General features: G+C 46.3%; 1 protein-coding gene across 16 annotated transcripts in view; it reads right to left on the reverse strand.

Annotated features, from left to right (window-relative positions):
* Positions 1 to 15,939, reverse strand: part of celf5a (cugbp, Elav-like family member 5a) — a 205,050-nt gene that overhangs the window by 127,153 nt on the left and 61,958 nt on the right. The window lies entirely within an intron of this gene.

Below are 15,939 nucleotides of genomic sequence, written 5' to 3' on the forward strand. Positions count from 1 at the left end.
GGTATATCTGGTAATCTAATGGGCTATTTTCTGGTATCTCTAGTATTCTAAAGGGCTATTCTCTGGTATCTCTGGTATTCTAAAGGGCTATTCACTGGTATCTCTGGTATTCTAAAGGGCTATTCACTGGTATCCCTGGTATTCTAAAGGGCTATTCTCTGGTATATCTGGTAATCTAATGGGCTATTTTCTGGTATCTCTAGTATTCTAAAGGGCTATTCTCTGGTATCTCTGGTATTTTTAAAAGTTACACATTGAAAGTAAAGTTAATGGCTAACCTTGACCCTGACACAGCCCTGCCCACACTATGTCCATAAAGGGCATATAATGCCCCTCCTACATCTGCTCTCCACTTCTCCGTTCCTCTTTGAACCATCCTTCCCTCTCTCTAGTACAGTAATTAATACAGAGCCATGGCCTTAGGCTAATCTGCCTCCTCCAACAAACTGAGCCCACTCGCCATTGGCCACTGTAACAGTTCCTCATCTTAGGAGTTTTAAATTATTGAAACATTTGCCCTTCACTGTTCCTGCAACAGGGTGAGCCCAACCCCCTTCCCCCTCTTCCTCATTTCATTTCCTCCCCACACCCTCTCACCTCTCCCCGCCCGGTCCAGTGAACGGCTTGAGGGGACGCTTCAGCCTCCCAACACACAGACTTAGAAAATGAACACACCGACTGGGCTTTTTTCAGCACTGCTGTTAACAGCTCGGATTCCTTTGTTATGGTCACAAGTGTGTTGCTAGAAGCTTAATTGCCAATTCAATGGAAAGATTAGCTTTTTTTTGTTGTCGAAGGAAGCATCCGAGTGTAAGTAAAAGTCCAAACTGCATAAGTAGAGCATGCACACACGCACAGCTCGGCATAGACATGGTAGTCAGGAGAGTACCTATAACTGAAGCACTGAGGCAATATTCTCTTGTTAGAAGCTTGAACAATAACAGTCAACTCTCCAAGTCCCAACAGGGTACCAGGACATGTATTTTAATGTAATTGGGTTGGTGTTCTCATTTCCTTGGCACTGATGGAGGCAGAAGAAAGAGGGGGGGGGGAATGGACTGCTGTGCTTCCAGATTTACTGCGCGGAGGCCGTGGTGCAGGGGGTGACTGTTGTGCTTGTCTGTGTGTGAGTGTGTGTGTGTGTGGGGGGGGGGGTGGGGGTGGTGAGTCCCCCTGTTAACTTTCTGCTTTTAATGGCTGTTAACTGGAGAGGAACTGGGAGTGCTAGAGATGCCCTACACTAAATATATCCCAGAAGAAGTTGCAGCCCAATCTGCAGCAGCTCTGGGTATATTATTCACTAGAATGGGCTTGGTGGTGCTGGGCTTTAGGCTGGGCGGGGCTTTAGGCTGGGTGGGGCTTTAGGCTGGGCAGGAGGCTGGGCTGGACTTTAGGCTGGGTGGGGCTTTAGGCTGGGCAGGAGGCTGGGATTTGGCCTGAGCAGGCCCTTGGCTGCGAGAATGCTGAAAACTGTGCACTGCAATCCCCCAATCTTATTAGGCATGCAGAAAGGGTCCATCTCCCATCACCCATGTGCTTTTACACCTTTTTTATCTGACCTAATCTCTTAGTAGTTATTTCTTACATCCCATAATGAGTAGGTTATTATTTCACACAACATGGGGGAGGAGAGGCAGGGGGGAGAGGGTCGAAGAAGGGAGGAAGGAGAGATAGACACAGCAGAAAACGAGGAGGGCGATGCAGAATGAAGAAAGAGAAAGACAGGTTAGAGAGGCGAAAGGAGGAGAAAGGATTAGAGACCAGAGGAGAGAGGGTATAACAGAGAGGAGAGAGGGTATAACAGAGAGGAGAGAGGGTATAACAGAGAGGAGAGAGGAGAGAACAGAGAAGAGAGAGGGTATAACAGAGAGGAGAGAGGGTAGAACAGAGAGGAGAGAGGGTATAACAGAGAGGAGAGAGGGTAGAACAGAGAGGAGAGAGGGTAGAACAGAGAGGAAAGAAGGTAGAACAGAGAGGAGAGAGGGTAGAACAGAGAGGAAAGAAGGTAGAACAGAGAGGAGAGAGGGTAGAACAGAGAGGAGAGAAGGTAGAACAGAGAGGAGAGAGGGTAGAACAGAGAGGAGAGAGGAGAGAACAGAGACAAGAGAGGGTAGAACAGAGAGGAGAGAGGGTAGAACAGAGAGGAGAGAGGAGAGAACAGAGAGGAAAGAGGGTAGAACAGAGAGGAGAGAAGGTAGATCAGAGAGGAGAGAGGGTAGAACAGAGAGGAGAGAGGGTAGAACAGAGAGGAGAGGGTATAACAGAGAGGAGAGAGGGTAGAACAGAGAGGAGAGAGGGTATAACAGAGAGGAGAGGGTATAACAGAGAGGAGAGAGGGTAGAACAGAGAGGAGAGAGGGTAGAACAGAGAGGAGAGGGTAGAACAGAGAGGAGAGAGGGTAGAACAGAGAGGAGAGAAGGTAGAACAGAGAGGAGAGAGGGTAGAACAGAGAGGAGAGGGTAGAACAGAGAGGAGAGATTGGATTGAGATATATGGCCTTCCAATCCAGAAGCCCTGCCGAGCCTACACTTGCTTGGCTGGCTGGATGTTAACATCTCCAGCGTTTATACTATTATGACCCTGGTAAAATCCGATAACTTGTCAGGCTCCTATCTGCTGTTTATCTAGGCCCTCCCCTGGGGATCGGGGCGAGGAGCTGTACCATCCAATAAATACATAAATAAATGCATAAATAAATAGAGCATCAACCTCTGCTGACATATCTGAGACAGCACCTGAGGCTGAGAGAGATCCCTTTTCCTAACTCTCTCTTTCTTCTCTCTCTTCTTTCTCTCCCTTCCTCTCGCTCTGTCCACTAAGATTGATTTGGAGCAGGAAGATCAAAGAGCCATGAACGGCAGCTCTCAGGAAGATGGAGGGAGAGAGATAGAGGGAAGAGGTAGAGCGAGAAGAGTGGGGTGTGTGAGCTGTCAGTCAAGAGGAACTTCCGCTTGGGGGCAGAGCTGAGGCTAGTGCAAGACGTCTGGTGGTAGAGCACTATGGAGACTTCTGGTTGTAGAGCACTATGGAGACCTCTGGTTGTAGAGCACTATGGAGACATCTGGTTGTAGAGCACTATGGAGACTTCTGGTTGTAGAGCACTATGGAGACCTCTGGTTGTAGAGCACTATGGAGACCTCTGGTTGTAGAGCACTATGGAGACCTCTGGTTGTAGAGCACTATGGAGACCTCTGGTTGTAGAGCACTATGTTGTAGTTCTACATCTGTCACTCTCTATTCCCCCTCACCCTGTCTCTCATGGTTTTCTCTCTCTCTTTTTCTCTCCAAACCCTTTTCTCTTTCTTTCTCCTTCCTTCCCCCTCTCTCTCCATCCGTCCCTCCCGTCTCACTAGTCCCTCAGTGAGGCCAAGCATGGGGCCAAGCACCATTAATCTCTTATCCAATAACAGTGGTAATGTTACACATTATTGGAAAGAGATGGGCAAAATGAACTAATAAGTTATCTGATATGGGTTCCCCCTCTGTGCACGCTTTAATCCCAAGGACATTTAGGAAAAAGACAGAAGCAGCGGTAGAGATGGCCAGCTGGCCAGTGGGAGAAATGGAGAAAGGATGGGCAACGTGAAATATTTCCTGCTATCGACCTTCTAGTCAGGGACATGCATAGATTTTAGTATCTAGGAGATAAGTGGCTTTGATAAAGTAGGTTAGCATTGATTAATCCATGAAAACTTGGGACTGCCGAGTTGAAGTTAATGAGTAAGGTTTTCTATTTTCTCAGCAATCTCTCATGTCGTTCATTTCACCAGCAGAGCCCGGGGAGCCCCAGCAGGAAGATGCGTTTCCTGGCCTCTTGCTCAGCCCAGCCGGCTGTTATTTTGGAGGGAGATGGCCAATCAATGGAGTTGACATTTGTTACTGTGAAGGATTCACAATGCAATTGGCGTCTAACGGTTGTATGGGACTCCTAAGGTGCATAATAGGAGGAGGAAAGGTCAAAGCTAATCTGCAGGGAATGCTGCTTATTTATCCAGACCCGGGAATAAAAGACAATCCAGTTAACACACCAGGGGTAATGGAGGAGAAAACACATGCCTAGATGCAAACAAACACACACAGACATGAACGCACAATTTCCCTCGTATTCCAATTGCCAATAAACTGGGAGCATCTTCCTGTCTCTTCTCTTCCTCATAACCAGGCTTTGTTGTCATATAGAATATAATTCAGGGAGGAGAATTCCATCTCGATTCTAGCTGAACAATCACCTTGGTGTCATGTAACAATGGAAATATCAGGGTTTTAAATTCCCATCTGCATCATTTGGGCAGTGCTTTTATGGCACATTTAATGTGCTACAAGTCATTTGCACTTGGGATATGGTGAAGGAATGCAAAGAAAACAACAGACTGACTGTATGCATCAGTCACATTTAGTCCAACACACCTGAGCCACATGCACTAGAGCCTGAATAGAGTGAGTAAAGAGATAGAGAGAGGGGTGAGGTGAATAGAGATAGAGAGGGATGTGGTGAATAAAGATAGAGAGAGGGATGTGGTGAATAAAGAGATATAGAGAGGGGTGTGGTGAATAGAGATAGAGAGAGGGGTGTGGTGAATAGAGAGATAGAGAGAGGGGTGTGGTGAATAGAGATAGAGAGAGGGGTGTGGTGAATAGAGTTAGAGAGAGGGGTGTGGTGAATAGAGATAGAGAGAGGGGTGTGGTGAATAGAGATAGAGAGAGGGGTGTGGTGAATAGAGATAGAGAGAGGGGTGTGGTGAATAAAGAGATAGAGTCAGCACAGATACAGAATATGTAAAGAGGCATTGTGGATAGAGATAGATAGAGATATGGAGTTAGCAGGACAGAAAGAGAGGCTGGGGGTGAAGATAGAGGCTGGGTGGATAGAGATAGAGGCTAAGCGGACATTATAAACAGACAGTGGTGTTCTCTCTCTCCATTATAAACAGACAGTGGTGTTCTCTCTCTCCATCATAAACAGGCAGTAGTGTTCTCTCTCTCCATCATAAACAGGCAGTGGTGTTCTCTCTCTCCATCATAAACAGACAGTGGTGTTCTCTCTCTCCATCATAAACAGACAGTGGTGTTCTCTCTCCATTATAAACAGACAGTGGTGTTCTCTCTCTCTATCCTAAACAGATAGTGGTGTTCTCTCTCTCCATCATAAACAGACAGAGGTGTTCTCTCTCTCCATTATAAACAGACAGTGGTGTTCTCTCTCTCCATAATAAACAGACAGTGGTGTTCTCTCTCTCCATTATAAACAGACAGTGGTGTTCTCTCTCTCCATCATAAACAGACAGTGGTGTTCTCTCTCTCCATAATAAACAGACAGTGGTGTTCTCTCTCTCCATCATAAACAGACAGTGGTGTTCTCTCTCTCCATCATAAACAGACAGTGGTGTTCTCTCTCTCCATCATAAACAGACAGTGGTGTTCTCTCTCCATAATAAACAGACAGTGGTGTTCTCTCTCTCCTTCATAAACAGACATTGGTGTTCTCTCTCTCCATTATAAACAGACAGTGGTGTTCTCTCTCTCCATCATAAACAGACAGTGGTGTTCTCTCTCCATAATAAACAGACAGTGGTGTTCTCTCTCTCCCTAATAAACAGACAGTGGTGTTCTCTCTCTCCATAATAAACAGACAGTGGTGCTCTCTCTCTCCATTATAAACAGACAGTGGTGTTCTCTCTCTCCATCATAAACAGACAGAGGTGTTCTCTCTCTCCATTATAAACAGACAGTGGTCTTCTCTCTCTCCATCATAAACAGACAGTGGTGTTCTCTCTCTCCATAATAAACAGACAGTGGTGTTCTCTCTCCATAATAAACAGACAGTGGTGTTCTCTCTCCATCATAAACAGACAGTGGTGTTCTCTCTCTCCATCATAAACAGACAGTGGTGTTCTCTCTCCATAATAAACAGACAGTGGTGTTCTCTCTCTCCATAATAAACAGACAGTGGTGTTCTCTCTCTCCATAATAAACAGACAGTGGTGCTCTCTCTCTCCATTATAAACAGACAGTGGTGTTCTCTCTCTCCATCATAAACAGACAGTGGTGTTCTCTCTCTCCATTATAAACAGACAGTGGTGTTCTCTCTCTCCATCATAAACAGACAGAGGTGTTCTCTCTCTCCATTATAAACAGACAGTGGTGTTCTCTCTCCATAATAAACAGACAGTGGTGTTCTCTCTCTCCATTATAAACAGACAGTGGTGTTCTCTCTCTCCATCATAAACAGACAGTGGTGTTCTCTCTCTCTTTCTCTCTGTTCCTGTTTTCCTCATGTTCAGCAGCAGCTGTGTGGGTTGAGTGGATGTCAGAACTGTTGGCAGCCAGCTCCGCAACCCATGTAACATTTTAACCTCTGTGGTTTATTACACAAACAGGTTTGTTCTCTGCCGCTATGACTGTGGGAATTAGCCATGTCATTATCCAGAGAGCATATAGGCACTAAACACAGGTTCATCTCTCCCTGAAACAGTAGGTCCTGCCACAGAAACCATCCTGCTGCCCATCACACAAGTATGATGTGTGATTTTCACCGTTTTTTACTCACTTTGGTACTGTTACCAATACTACTTTGTGTATTTTCAAACTCTCAGTAGAAAACTCCAAACTAATCACACGTTTGCATTCATCTGGTTTGTAACCATCTTTCACCACAAGATCATTGATTCAACCACAAAGCGTTTGGTGAAATATTGACGACTTAAGTCATCAAAAAATAACATAGAGCAATTCTCTGAGTTTATTCATTGAAATAAGACCAAACTAATAGCAGTACTGTAAAACAAATAGTAGTACTAATGATTACTACCAAAGAGACCGAAGCAAAACTGTAAGCAGTTAATCTAATCCCCTCTTCTGGCTTTATTGCGGGGACCACCAGCCCCTGACCCCAACCACACACCCCTTTTTGGGGAGAAGACCAAGTTGTTCCATGAAGACCCCCATAGCGCAGGAGGGCCGCTGAAAATCATCCCAGGTTGATATGCAGTGCTGTAATGTGTTGACCAGAGGCACACACTTCAAAAAAAAAACTCACTCAAACTGACACACGCAGACACACACACACGCACACACACACACAAACTGCACAGGCCAGTAAGAGCCTGCTAATCCTCACATGAAATAAGTCTAGGCTGGGAAACTTCTCCATCATTATCCTTTGTAGGCAGTGACTTCACGCGACTTCTCCTATAGCTTTTACCCAGCCACATAAGGGTGGGGGGGGGCATTGGGGGAGCTAAGGAGAAACCGTACCACAACTAACACAACTGTTATCACTACTGTTACAGCCAAGGGAAGCGCTCAGACAAACAGTAAGAGACCCCTGGGTGCCATCTGTCCCCTACCCTCCAGACACACACTGGAAGACAAGCACCCCACTGGGAGGATATCTGGCCTACACTCCACTGGTCAGGACACAGAGCACAGTCTGGTGATGGGAGTGTGAGGCTGGGGTGAAGGAAGGGTCTGAGTGTGGGGTGAAACGGCGACCAGGACTACGGTGAATCACAACCCTGCCTCAGAACAGACTCATACAGCTCACTGGGGATTTGAGTGTGTGTGTGTCCCTGTGTGTGTGCTCTCCCTCACAATCTTTTATTATAGCGTTGGGGTTATAGCCGGGGTTCTGTGTGTGTGTGAGTGTGTGTGTGGGTGTAGTTGTGTGGGTGTGCCTGTGGGTGTTTATGTGGGTGTGTGCCTCAGACCAGGGCAGTGGTGACAGTGAAGGTCAGAGTACTGGGTGAGAGTCTCTCTGGCCTCCAGCTGTGGCCTGGGGGCAGGAAGCCATCACCGTCACCTCTACTACAGCCCTCCCTGCTGCACGCCTCGTGACTCATCCTGCCCAGACACACACACATACACACACACACACACAGGCACACACACACACACACACACAGGCACACACACACACACACACAGGCACCCACACACAAACACACACACCCAAACACACACCCACACACACACACCTAAACACACACACAGACACACAGACCCAAACACACACACACCCACACACACAAACCTAAACACACACACACACACACACACACATGCAGACACACACACACAGACACACAGTCCTATAATAAAAATACTTTCCCCAGTGAACTATATGAGTCAGTGCTGAGGCAGGGCTGTTACACACACACAGAAATGCACACACGAATAGACACATACACACTACATACACATACACCCCAAACACACACACGCATGTACATAAAGCATAAATAAAACGCACACACACACACACACACACACACACATACACACACACACATACGTATATAACACAAAACATACATGCACCCACTAGCTCACACAGGCATCGGCTCTCTCTCTCTCTCACACACACACACACACACCCTGTCCCCAACCAACACAACCAGCAGACTAACACTGAGATTTGAGCTTTAATTAAATTCAATAAATAAGCGAAGGTGAAGAAATAAATCAAGTGGAAACAGACGAAACAACAGGAGATTAAATGCCACTGAGGAGTGCAAACAAATATTTCAATACAATTTTCAATCAAATGTTCCCCCAGACACTGACAACAGGTACGTTTAACTAACACACCTGCTCTGTCACACATCAGTGGACCTCCATCATCAGCATCACCAACACCACCAACATCATCCTCATCATCATCAGCAGGAGGAGGACAAAGGACCGGTGAGTCCGCCGGCTAAGTCAACCAGCTGTCTCTGACCCATCCACATCTCCACTACCTCCCATGTCTCCCTATTTCCAGCGGGCTACAAGTCTTTACTAATGACTATTGAAGTAGCAATTAATACTGCATAATACATGAAGTACAGCTGTGCAAATTTGAATAAAGCCAGTAATTAGGCGCTAAAAAGGAGGGAAAAATAGTCCTAGCGCATATTAATGCTTTCATTAGGCTGCGGCGTGGGCCTTGGCCAGGGGAACTTGTAAACTGCGCTTAGGTTCTGGAAGAAGTAGTGCCCTAATGCAGTCTCAGCCTGGTACCGCGGGCGGCTGCAGAGGATCATTACTCCATTTTAAAGTCTCATTCTGGCTCATCTTTAGTAGTGCACAGAGCTGGAGAGACCATTCCTCAGACTGCTAATCGATCCATAACTGTTCTGAGTTTTAGCACTGTCAGAGCCAGCCGCAGTACACCGAGTATCTATCTCCTGGAGCATGGTGAGTCATAAAGAATGGGTTCACAAGCGCACGCGCGCACACAGGCTCACGCGGACACACATACATACATGCATACATACTCCGCGGTGCTCTGCAATACACTCCTGGGCATCTCAACCCTAAGTGTTTAAAGCCCCCAAAATGTAAATGGGTCTTTTTTTAACGGGCAGCGTTCAAGGCCACACCTGGTGCTTGGCGGGCGCCCGGGTCCCCTGCGCTCTGATTTATTATGGTGCTCACACTAGGAGGCTGTGCTCTGACTCAAACACCTTGTCCCACATAGGCACACACAAATACACACGCGCACACACATGCGCACACAAACACACGCTCTCAGAGGGCTGACGAGGCTCCAGGCTTGCGGACCAGACCTGCCACTGTCTATCGACTTGATTGAGACGGTCAGGGCCCCAGATTGAAATGGCAAGGACAGAATCACTCCCCCCAAACACACCTCTCGCTCCTTCACTATAGAATCTTTCATTCCAAAAATACTGTGTCCCCACTTCCCTCCACACCACTCAGTCACCCCCCCTTCTCTTCAACAGCTGCCCTCTCCCTTTATTATCTCTCTCTGTTCGTCTGCCCTTTCTCTCTAATCCTCCGACGGGCCTTCACATTCACATACTATTCCCTATAGAGCCAGCGGGTTTTGTCTGACAAGCTTTAAGTTATTGGTTTAGGGTCGAAACGTCTTTATTTATTTAGTCTTCTGGATGTTGTCTCGTGGACACGTTTCAGCCAGATGAATAATGAGAAGGACTTGGGAGTTTTTGTTCCCAAATACTGAAGGCAGTGCAGAACCAAAGACATTTCCGGAACACAACTCTAATATTATTACCGACAACCGGTCTCTTTTCACGTATGCACTTTTACGGGGTTATGAGTACATGTTACGAGTACATGACTAATGCTGAGTAAGATGTTTTTCTCCTGAAAAACTATAACATACTGGTCCCATCTTCATCAGCGGGAGTACCAATGAAAGCTCACTCCCTGTAAGACTGTATTCATCCCGGCCTGGAATCAGTGATGATGCGTTTTAGACCTCCTCAGCTAACGGAAGTCCAGCGTGTTTGAAGGCTTCCTGTAATGTGTTGGAGAGCAGTGAAAATAGCAGGCTTTCCGAGGGCCTGGGTATTTGCAGCCACACATTTAACATCCCATCAGGCCCTGTGCTAATTGTCCTAATGAAGTCCACCCTGCTTGACTCCCAACACCAAGCGTCGCGTTGTCACGCTCTGACGCTTTTATATACGCCCGGTCTGAGTTACAGCCTTCTGTACCCACGGGTTGGGGGTGTGGGGGGGTGTGGGGGGGTGTGGGGGGGTGACAGGGGTGTAGATGTAGAGATGGAATGAGCGAGAAAGTGATGGGGCGCTCCTGTAAATCATTCAAATGAAATGAGTCATTTATCTAGATGTGCCTGTTATTGAGAGGCCCGGTGCTGACCCAGCCTTGACCCCAACCCTTGGCCAATCGCCCACGTGGACCAAATAGGACCTCTTCTCGCCTTCAACATCCACTAGGTCCAGACACAGATCAATAGCTGTTTCACAGGGAATACCTGCCGCCTCGATACCAGTGGCCAAGACAGGAAGTCCATTAGAATGCACTTAGCTCCGTAACCAATGAGGAAACTATGTACAGGCGACCGAAGCTGCGGGCCTAGTGATGGACACCCTCTAATACACTGCAACATGTTTGATTAACCTATACATCTCCATGGGGATCGGTCCATCCAGCTGCAAACAAACATCAACAGGCACCTTCATATGCCTGGCTGCCTACTTCTTTCTGGCTGCCTGCACAGGGGTCAGCACAGCTCACTGTTGGACAGGAACCATAAACCAACATGACACTGCTCGTTGGGCTTTTACCTTGGCCCAATAACCTTGATCAGGTTGGACATCAGTCAAGGTTTTAATCTGTAAATGTCCAGGAGTCTATCCCCAAAGGACTACCCCCTTCTGCGTATCCTCACTCTCTCTCTCTCTCTCTATATATATATATATATATATATCTTCCCTCTAATTTGCTTCATTAGCTGTTTGTCTTCACAAGCTTTCACAGTTTCACCACAGACACAGTCCAGGGAATAAACAATTTGCAAAAAATTTCAACTGTAAAAGTGTCCATAAATCACCAGCGGGCCTGATTCAGCAAACCAGCAGCATTCATCAAGACTACTGTTTTTGTCCAGGTAGATGCGTACACTGTTCATTTATCTAATCAATTCAGTTATTCTATTAAAGGTCTTTGGGGCACATTATTGTGTGTGTCCCCCCCCAAAATAAAAGAAATGTATGACAAGTTTATGGTAATGATGCAAGCAACCAGTTTGTGCTCATACTGTAGGCTACTGTACGTGCTTTACTATTCACAGCAGCAGCCGCGGACCACATTCTGACAAAGCATTTGTCTTAGTAAAATATAGGCATGATGCGCAAAGCTTTAGAAGTAATGAAAGCAATAGTTCTCTGCGAGTGAAAATTGCTTTTTCTGGAGCTTCTCCTTTTACAGTAGAGCCTGAAACGACTACAGCACCTTCTGAATGTTTCATCACAGAGCACTCCCCGTCCCTCTGGTGCCCCCTGCTAGGGGAATCCTTTTGAGAAGCCATCTTGGATATGAGGTCAAAAGCACTGCCATTTCATCTTCATACTCTTCTGATTGCATATTCAAAGCGTGAAAACACAGACCAGATAAAATGTCAGCCATCAAGATGGGAAATTTTGCAGATATTTTTGATGTGTGGAATGTTTCTCTGCTTTCAGAGTGCTTTTGAACACTACTTGTCACTCAAAATATAGAGCATTAGATGTAGCTTTGTTGATGTGTTTTAATGCAGAAATACGATGTGTATAGCCATATGAAATTGTATCAAATCAACTAACTTTAGGCACACCACAAGAACATAAATACAATCCAGTCGACCAGTACTCAATAGACAGTGCTACCAGCGGCTGAATCTCATCAAACAATGACTGACGGAATCAGTCGCTGGTCTTTGAAGAGTGCTGAGGGAATCAGTTATTGGCTCCTTGACATAGATATGTTACATTTGAAATGAAATAAATAGGCTAATATGGTGTTAATGACTATTGATGTTAATGTCTCGCTAGTGGTTGTGGTGAACGAAATGTATTGTTATGATGATAATTCAGTAAATGGGTTGACCTATGGATTTTCATTCATCTATGAGTGTGCAATGTGTGTGTGTGTGTGTGTGTGTGTGAAGACCCGGGTGGGGGTATTTTTCGTCAGCCGGCTACAGGCACATTGGCGTCTCTGAACTCCTCTTCAAAGGCGCGTTTGGCAGCTGCTTTCATGGCGCTGCACACTGGGCCCGGACTGCACTCTACAGAGAGATGGGAGCTGGGCCGCAACGCATCATAAACACAAACACACGCATGATGGGACAGGATGATAGGTAGGACTCCTGTGTGTGTGTGTGTTTGTGTGTGTGTGTGTGAGTAGGTGTTGGATGAGTGTATATATATATACATACACATACACATACACACATACTACTGGGGGTGGATGTGTGATAATGTGTTTTTGTTTGTCACTTCATGTGTGAATGAACGTGGTTCACTCGTGTTCATGCATGTGAAGTAGGATGAAGTGATTTCTGCAGTGCGTGAGTGGGTGGAGAGGGTATATGTGTAATAGTGTATGTATAACTACAGCATGTGTGTGTGTGTGTGTGTGTGTGTGTGTTTGTGTTCCCGCATGTCAGTCTATTTGGTAAGCGTGTAGATCTGAATTAATTTCTCCTGAACATTGTTTACTTGATCCACTTTTCTAAAAAGAAGAATAAAAAGGGTGTTGTTTCTCTGGCAATGTTGGGGTGCACGTACACATGATGGATTAAAATATCTGCTCCACAAAACCTTGTGTGGACACTGCTGTCGCGGCCAGAATTAAACCCATTGCTCACAGGGCAAAGGCTGTGATTCGCAGCACAAAGTCTGTCTAAATGAAACCCGTTCCCCATCCTTGGAAACCTCCTCCTTCACCCACCCGCTCCCCTTTCCTCCCCCCTCCCCCCCCCCCCCTCACCGACTGCTCAGCTCTTTATCAGATTACAAGTTGCAGGGCGAAAAAGAATGAGAATGAAAAAAAGGAGAAAGAGGGCAAGAAATGAACAAGAAAAGGGAAAATTGAGGCTTCAAACATAGGAACATAATAAAGGCTAAAACATTCAGCTTTTAATTAAAATGACCCATATCAGCTGAGATTAATTTAAAATTGTCTTGAGGACTTGACAGTGAGCATCGGGGACTCTACCAGTTCCCAGTGCCGATAAAACGACTCACACCAGTGGAGTTGCTATCTCATAGTCCTTCTATCTCCCTCCTTCTGTGTTTCTCTATTTCACTTTTCTTTTACAGACACATGGTGCCATACTGCCTCACTTCCACCCCCTCCTAATTTGTTCCTAGCTTCTTTTCTCTTCCACATTTCTTTTCTTTCATGCTTTTTTATCCATCCTCTCTTTTATTTCTCCTTGCTCTTCGGTTTTTCTCCTCCTTTTATCTTCACTTCATAGGGAATAACTGTGCGCTGGGTGGGATAATGAGGTTGTTCATCCAGAACTTCAAACCCTCCCATCCCCAACAACCATTCGCCAGGATTGTAAAACAAACCAAATCCCGTAACAAATATTTTGACATTCAGACGCAGTGGAAGACAGAGCTTGTGCATTTCCGTGCCTCCGTTCTGATTCATCTTCTACAGAAAACTCCAAAATAATGCGTAAAAAGTCCAAAAAAGAAATTGTGGCATACGATTGGAGCCAGTCAAAATGTTTCTTTTTTCTATATCTACAGGCAGCGATCTCTTTGATCTTGATATGGTCCTGAATTAGACAGTGGTCCTGAATTAGACAGTGGATATTGTTCTTATATTAAAGGCCTAGTTAATAAAAAAAGAAATGGGGGTCCATCCAGCTGACCAAGGGAACAGGGTTCACATGGATCCCAATAAATTGCCTGGCCAGCTTATTGTACAGATAGATACACACAGAGACAGTAATAGCAGTCAGGCCTGGAACAGTAATTGCAGCATGTGAAAGCCCATGGCACTGCTTGCATGGCATGCCACTCCACAATAAAGCAGATTAATATATGGTAATTACCCTAGTATAACACGATTTAATGCAACGCCTTAGATTTATCATGACGATTACTCTGCTTTAAGAGCTGGGAAATGGGAATCGGGCTATTCAAAGGCCATTTTACGTGGTAGTTTTAGAAAATTTGAAATCTATCTAAACGAGGACTTCTTCTTGGCCATCATCATCATAACCATTTTTCTTGTTTTGCTATTGATTGCACCAGCAGCAGCGAGATTCTGTGTGTGCATGGACAGTAAATGAAAGAAGTGAAGGATGGAGGGGAGGATGGTAAATGGAGGAATAGAGCCGTGGAGAGGAGGAGAGATGGAGGGGAGGAGGAGAGTTGGAGGGATAGAGCCGTGGAGAGGAGGAGCGATGGAGGGATAGAGCCGTGGAGAGGAGGAGAGATGGTGGGGAGGAGGAGAGATGGAGGGACAGAGCCGTGGAGAGGAGGAGCGATGGAGGGATAGAGCTGTGGAGAGGAGGAGAGATGGAGGGATAGAGCTGTGGAGAGGAGGAGAGATGGAGGGATAGAGCCGTGGAGAGGAGGAGCGATGGAGGGATAGAACCGTGGAGAGGAAGAGAGATGGTGGGGAGGAGGAGAGATGGAGGGATAGAACCGTGGAGAGGAGGAGCGATGGAGGGATAGAGCCGTAGAGAGGAGGAGAGATGGTGGGGAGGAGGAGAGATGGAGGGATACAGGGATAGAAGGAATAAGGGGATGTTGAGGGATAGAGGGATGGGGGTAGATAGAAGGATAGGTAGAAGAAGGGAAGGAGGTGAGATGGAGGGATAGAGGGATGGAGGGGAGGAGGGGCGAAGGAGAGATGGAGGGATGGAGGGGCAAAGGAGAGATGGAGGGGAGGAGGGGCAAAGGAGAGATGGAGGGGAGGAGGTGAGATGGAGGGAAGGGGGGGGGGCATGAGTCTAGAACAGCCCTGAGCAGTAATGAGATAGCAGTAAAAATGAGACGGCATTGTGTTGTACTTTAAGGTAGTTCATCTTTAAAATGAATAGTCCCTCAAGGGCCAGGTGTTTAATGCCATTTATTAATAGAAAGACAGGGCCAGCAGTTTGGGCCTGGGCCCTCTGAGAGCCCTTTGCTAAGAAGTCTGGACAGAGAGTGAGAGGAAGAGAGGGATGGGCAGACAGAGAGAGAGTGAGGGAATGCTGAGCCTGCCTATTGATTGTTGGGAGAAGAGGTGTACAGGGTATAGTTGGGACATCCCCAAGCGTCAATAAAGAATATTTTCATTGGATAGCGATGGCAATTATGGCGGAAATAAGCTGAGTGTTGTCGTGGGGATGTCCACAGTCTCTAGCTCTCTGTCCACATGCCAACAGGCACAGGGTTAGAGGTCAGGGTCTGTTTAGGAGAACCCTCTAGACCAGATCATTAGAGGTGTAATCAAATATCAATGAGGGAGCAATGAGCATATCTGAGAGGAATGAGAGGAGGGAAATGGGACAAACTGCAGTATTTGAGTCATTCCAGGGCTCATAAGGAGAGGAAGAAAAGGTACTGTTTGCCTGTCTGTGTCTGACTAACTGTCTGTGTCTGACTGACTGTCTGTGTTTGCCTGACTGTCTGTGTCTGACTGACTGTCTGTGTCTGCCAATCAGTCTCTGTCTTCCTGACT

The sequence above is a fragment of the Esox lucius genome, chromosome 8 (assembly GCF_011004845.1).
Source record: "Esox lucius isolate fEsoLuc1 chromosome 8, fEsoLuc1.pri, whole genome shotgun sequence".
Taxonomy (NCBI): Eukaryota; Metazoa; Chordata; class Actinopteri; order Esociformes; family Esocidae; genus Esox; species Esox lucius.